Genomic DNA, 6,567 nt, shown 5'->3' with positions numbered 1-6,567 from the left:
TTTTCATCGAATGCGTCTTAAAACCGTTTGATTTCGATTCGATTTTGATTCAATTTTGCCTATATAAGAAAAATCAAATAGGAAAATAGACCAAATCAAACCATGTGTGCATCCCATAATTCTTACCTCAATCATGGAGTTGGAAAAATCTGAGCTTTTTTTATTTCATGCCCCATATTTGTACCTTCTATTTTTTTCTAATTAAAATGTAGAAATTGAACACGGAAAGAATGAATTGCATGCTGGCATCTTGGTCATCCATGATCCCGGCCTGCATTTATCAACTCCCCTGGACAAAATGGTGCAATGACAGCAAGTGAGATCTGATAAACACTGTGGCCCAGTCCAGCTAATAAACTCCAGTACAGTAAATACAGTAATATAAGAAGCATATGTGTAATGAAGTATGGTTTACATTATTGGACACTGAGCTCTCAGCAGTCACTCCTCTCTAAAGCTGAGGTCACAGTAGAGTGATGTGTACCTGGCCAATATGGATGCCGATGGGCGGTATACATTAGAATAATATAAAGGACAGAACTGCCCCACCTTCATTACCTTGCATGGCACCGCATGTGATATTGTGCGATTGACTGTACAAAATGGCCGACTGGACATCAACGCATAGGACTGCGGGAGCGCACAGACTGCCTTACAAATTGTAATATCTGGCCGAACTGAAACGACATATCAGCTGGATCATACAGTGTGATCAAACAGGATTTTATCACAGTGTGGCCTTGTGCTCGCGTGCTATGATCTGTACTAATGCGCAGTCCTTAGATATCTGCTCAAATCTGCAAATTTGTGGCCGTGTGATCAGATCTGAATAACCCTAACCCTAACGCTACTCCTAACCCTAATATTTCACTAATCCTAACCCTGCACCTAAAACTGATGATAAACCTAACGCTAATGCTATTTCTAACACTGGAACCAACCCTGACTGTGTCCCTAACCTACTACTAGGTACTTCTCCTAACCCTAAACCAGACCCTAATGCTACCCGTAACCCTGATGCTAACCTTAATGCTACTCCTAATGCTGATGCTATCCCTAATCCTACCCAGGGTTTAAAGTGAGGGAGAACGGGGTGGAACTGAGTTCCACCTCCTCTAAAGGTGAGGTGGAACATTTTAACCTCCACGTTGGCCCTGCACAGTAATTCTCACAGAAAAGCATTCTAGTTTCCATGGGGATGCCAAAAAAACTACCACTGGCCCTGTCTCTGCCTAATGGGGGGAGGGGGGTAATTAGGTGGCATAGAGAAATGAGTTCCCCCACATCTGCATGACCACTTTATGCCCTGATCCTACCCCTAACATTAACGATATCTAAAACCTAATGCTAACGTCAGCCACTCCTCCTAACCATAACATTAGTATTTTTTGCCATTATGACTATTTAGTGATGTTAGGTGTGTAATGTCGGCATTATTAAATTGGACAACAAGAATATATGGAGTGTGGCGTACCTTGCCTAAAAGATGTTCAAAGAAATCAATATATCGATTTGATACAGGATTTAATGCAAGTTAAAAAATGAACAAACACACATTTATAATGAGGTATATGAAATAACAAGGATGTAATACTTAATAGGAACATATGTTTCTCTCTGGTTCCGGGTACAGACAATCAAACATTAAATGGATATCTCACCATTTATGAAAACTGCGGTGGGCTATACTTGGAAGGTGTAAGTTTGCGGCACCACTGCAGTAAGCTTTGTCCGAAATTGATCCCAGGATCCAAAGTGCAAGTGCGTTCCTAGTCAAGTGCATCCAGAATAAAGTGTCCAAGTGCCAAGGTGCTTTTTTTCAGAAAGTGCAGTGGCAAATATCTAGCAGCAACGCGTTTCGGAGACTTAGATAATGTCTCCTTTTTCAAGCTGGGTATCCGCCCTGGGGTAGATGTATGAAGCAGTGATAAGGGAGGAGAAGTGAGCCGGAGGAGAAGTGAGCCAGAGGAGAAGTGCACCATGGCAACCAATCAGCACTGAAGTAAATCTATAAGTTGCATCAAATAAAATTATACAGAGCAGCTGATTGGTTGCCATGGGTTCCTCTGGCTTACTTCTCCTCCCTTATCACAGCTTCATACATCTACCCCTCTGGTCAACCTCACATTGTTTTCTCCAACCGTACTTATAATGCATTATTCTGCACTTTCATTAGGAGATCATCTGTGTTTTCTTTATTATATATTGTACCTTACAATGCCCTCCATTTATTAAACATTCCATTCTTATTATTTATTTTATTATTATTAATTTTATTATATATTTGAATTTTCTGCCTACTATTTTCTTCCTCAAGATTACTTTTCTCTGGACTATGGCCCTTAATCTGGTCCACATGCAATGCTGCGAAATTCGCAGCATTGGGCGTGGATGAAACGCCGCCCGCTGCCCCCATGCCCCCTCCTCGTTTGGCCACTTCCCCAGCACAACTGCAAATGGATGTGTAGCATAAACATCCATTTGCAGCCTTGGGTGTAAGGGCCAAATCATTCAATGGCCGGCGACCATCAAATGATTTGGAAGGTGCACGCAAATCTAAGACTCTCTGGTGTCTTAGATATGCGTGCTCCCTGTACGGGAAGAGGGTGGGCAGCTGACATCCGCTGACCTCAGCTACCTGCCCCCAGCACCCATGTCACGCCCGCATCAGCATGGAAACACCCAGCGTTTTCATGGGAAAACACATAAAACACTGGGCGTTTCCCGTGGGCGCCGCCGCCCCACGCCGCCCACCCATGCCCACTCGCACCCAGCGTCTGCACATGCACAGATGCAAAACATCGCTCCCCCGTGCGCAGGGGAGCTACTGTACGTAACTAAATAAGGCCCTATGTCTGCCACTATTTATTGACTTTTTTTTTACCATTCTGTTCTTAATATTGAAGTACGATTTAATTTACTGAGTGTCATCTTGTTTTTAATTGCTGGCCATTCACAAGGTGTTTGACAGAAATCTAGCGTTATGGGGTGGTAAACGGACGTTTTTGGGAGTGTAAGGGAAAATGCAGGCGTGCCCAAGTGTTTGGCGGGAGAATGTGTGACGTCAGCTCTGGCCCCCATCAGTCTGTTTCTATCGCAGCCACCGAGTAAGTCCTGGGCTTAGTACAGGCTGCCCCCCATGGGAAAATAATTTGAGGTGAGCGGCTTCATCTAGTTTGTATGTTCTTTTTATCGTCAATTTGCTAATGATTATGTTTAATTATAAAGGGTTTCCCGGTAGCCGCAGGAGCGCTGGGAAAGCCCCCAATGTAAAACAGACATATAACACGCAGGTCACATCCCGATACATCATATACCAGGGGCATAGCCTCACCTCCTTTTGATCACCTTCGGCGCCAGCGATGGCAAGTGGCCCGTGTGCAAATCACCACAGGACTCTGAAGAGCTGCAGACTTTACTGATCTATGGCTGCAAAGGCACATGACAAGTGGATAGCACTAATGCAATCCACACAAAGCATGTACAATAACCCTACCTGCACTTAGCACTTTTACCTCTAAAAGGTATACAAATTCATATTGAGCTAATGGCTCTAGAGCTGTGAGGCAGTACTAAGGATGGCCATCAACCCATCGGCAGTTTGACATTTATGGTCAATGTTTTTTTTCCCATAAATGATGGAGAGCTAGTGATTCTCTGCCATCGATGGCGCAAAGCATGGTGATGGTGTTTTTTCTTTTCACCTGTGGCAGAGAAAAATAGCTTAGCTCCTCCCACACCTCTGATTTGCTTGAGCAGAGATGGTTCCTCGATTGATGGTTTTATACCAATAATGTTAGCCATTGATGGCACTTTCAATGATTAAACCACCAATGGTCATCTCTGGACAGCTATTCCATCCATGACACCACTGTGCGGCATAGTGTTTAAAGATATGTCGAGAACATTGATATTTGAGATAAGGTTATGAATACTGAGGAAGGTTGTTTTTTCTTATGCAGTCTAGAATTACTTTACATCCTCATTCACAGGTAAGGGAAAGGGGGGGTCAGCGGGGTGGCGGGGATGCGGCGAGGCGGCGGGCGGCGAAAAGAAGCCCATAGGGTATCGCCACCTTTGGGTGGCGATACCCTGCCCGGCGAAATCCGTGCGGCCGGGTAATAGTACATAGGAAAATGCGGTAAAACAGGCGTTTTACCGCATTTTCCCTTTAGTACATCCCGCCCTAATGCTGGGTACACACCAGGATGACAAGGGTCCGATCCCATCAATCTAGATCCAATTCCGACTGATTGGATGTAGATTGTGTGGTGATTGGGCCCTTTTCTGTCCTGGTGTGGACCGGTACAAATCCGATGCGCGTTCCCGCAGGTCGGTCGTTATTCAGATCCTACCTGCAGCAGGTAGGATCTGGAAACGACCATACTCCCGGGTGCGGGTCGCCATCGGATCGGACCCGCTCACGGTGCACATCGTGAGCGGGTCGTGCCCCCGCGTCATCGTGAGCGGGTCTGAAGAAACACTGGCGACCCTCTCACATCGTGCATCGTGAGCAGGTCGACCTGGTGTGTACCCCACATAAGGGCCAGATGTATCAAGCTACAAAAATTGATAAAGTGAAGAGTGATAAAGAAACAGCCAACCATCTCCTCCCTGCCATTTTACAGGCTTGGTTTGAAAAATGACAGGTAGGAGCTGATTGGCTGGTTGTGTATTACTCTCCATTTTATCAATTTTTGAAGCTGATTACATCTGGCGCTTAATGATGAGAATTGCGGTGCACAATAATCGCTGAGACAGGTCGAGAGGATCGGGTGCCATTGTTTACACTCCTGTGCAATGGCCCCCGAACCATATGTGGTAAATAGGAATCCCCCCTACATGGGAATTTACAAATACCAGACATGATTTAGGCCGGAACGCAGTATCGATAAGTCAAAAACGACCAACGTTTTCAGGACTGTGTATGCACCAAGGCAGCAGTGCGCATGTTCTATGTTGTTAATGCGACCCTGGACGCTGCATCGGGTCACCAGCATGATGGGCGACAAGAATTAGGTCAACATGACTTAAGGTTGACATGCAGGAAGATCGACAGGGTCATTAGGTCGACAGGGTCATTAGGTCGATAGGGTCATTAGGTTGACATTGGTAAGGTCGACAGGTTCATTAGGTCAAAATGTTTTTTTTACTGTTTTTTTGAGCCAACATGCCCTACCATCCTCTAGGTCAGGGTGGGAGATTAAAATAGTGTGCCGAGCGTAGCGAGACACTGTGCCCGAAGTATGGCGAGGGGACACAGTGCTACATTTTAGTGTTTATGTTGACTGTGTTGACATTCCTGTAAAAAGAAAAAAAAAGTCAACTTTTTCAATGTCGACCTTAACAATGTCGACCTAATAACCCTGTCGACCTTACCCATGTCGACCTAATGACCCTGTCGACCTAAAGTCATGTCAACCTTCCTGCATGTCGACCTTAACTCATGCATGTCGACCTAATGGTGTCGACCATCATGCTAGTGACTTAATGATCCATACCCGCAGGGTCGCATTAACAGCATAGAACATGCACACTGCTGCCTTGGATGCTGCAGCATAAATGACATGCTGTAGGTGTTTGGGACAAGGAGATGGGTAATGTTCCTCAAAATGGAGGCATGTTGCCTCCATTTTGGGAGCATGAAGAGAACCTGTGGTTGAGCCCTCAGATGGAGTTTCATTGGCCTTGGCAGTATAATTTTGATGCGCATCCTGAGTTACCTGAGGGATAATCTGATGCTATGACCATTTTGACGGAATGTTGATTGGATGCTACATCTCTCAGGTGCAGCTACTTTCTCAGAGAGCCGGCTGTGGGCGTCCAATATACACATTCTGCGGCTTTTACATATTTTTACGGGCGGTCACTGTGTACATAAAAATGCTCCTATTTGCTTCAATCTCTGAATCAGGCCCATATTGTGACATCCTGCAGACATAGAGGAGCAGTGTTAGCCTTTTATTTTATGTGTTGAACATTGTGTGACGTCATAAGCACATTTTTGTTTGTTTTATAGCTTTTTAGTTTATTTTAATTTCCATGTCATGATGCTTATTACTATTGCTTGCATGTTTTAAAAGAATATATAACATGCAGTATTGAATGCCACCATGCCACCATCTCCACTGCTTACTCTCTCTATACAATATACATATTGTTATTACATTGTCCTGTATGTGGACTGTATATGATCGCTATCACGCACAGCACGAATAAAGATTGTATTTAAGAAGCAGCAAAAAACCTGCTCCAGGTGAGGCTCGAACTCACAACCTCGGCATTGCTTTGCATTGTACTGCTGTATAAGTACCGCGCGCTAACCGATTGCGCCACTGGAGCTCTGACACTGTCTTCCTCAGAACGCTTTATCAGGCTCACCATAGGACGGTTCTGTGACGTCATATGTGCCCGCCTACTCACGGCACGGAGCACAGCGGCGCCGCCGAGAGCTGATTCCCGGACGGACGGCGGCCGCTACCGATAACATGGCGATTGATATTAACACAATATTGTAGGGGGTAGTATCCATGGGGAGCGAGTGCAGGGAATGCCCGTTCCGTGTGG

General features: G+C 45.2%; 1 non-coding gene across 1 annotated transcript; it reads right to left on the bottom strand.

Moving 5' to 3' along the window:
* Positions 1-6,248: 6,248 nt before the first annotated feature.
* TRNAI-UAU (transfer RNA isoleucine (anticodon UAU)) lies at positions 6,249-6,342 on the bottom strand. The gene is made up of 2 exons: positions 6,305-6,342; positions 6,249-6,284 (listed from the first exon to the last, which is right to left on the bottom strand). It is a non-coding gene; the product is annotated as a tRNA-Ile (tRNA).
* Between the last annotated feature and the right edge of the window lie 225 nt (positions 6,343-6,567).

Source organism: Crinia signifera, chromosome 3 (genome assembly GCF_055691185.1).
Source record: "Crinia signifera chromosome 3, ASM5569118v1, whole genome shotgun sequence".
Classification (NCBI taxonomy): domain Eukaryota; kingdom Metazoa; phylum Chordata; class Amphibia; order Anura; family Myobatrachidae; genus Crinia; species Crinia signifera.
Note: the sequence above shows the minus strand (reverse complement) of the source record. Positions and strands in the feature narration are given on the sequence as shown.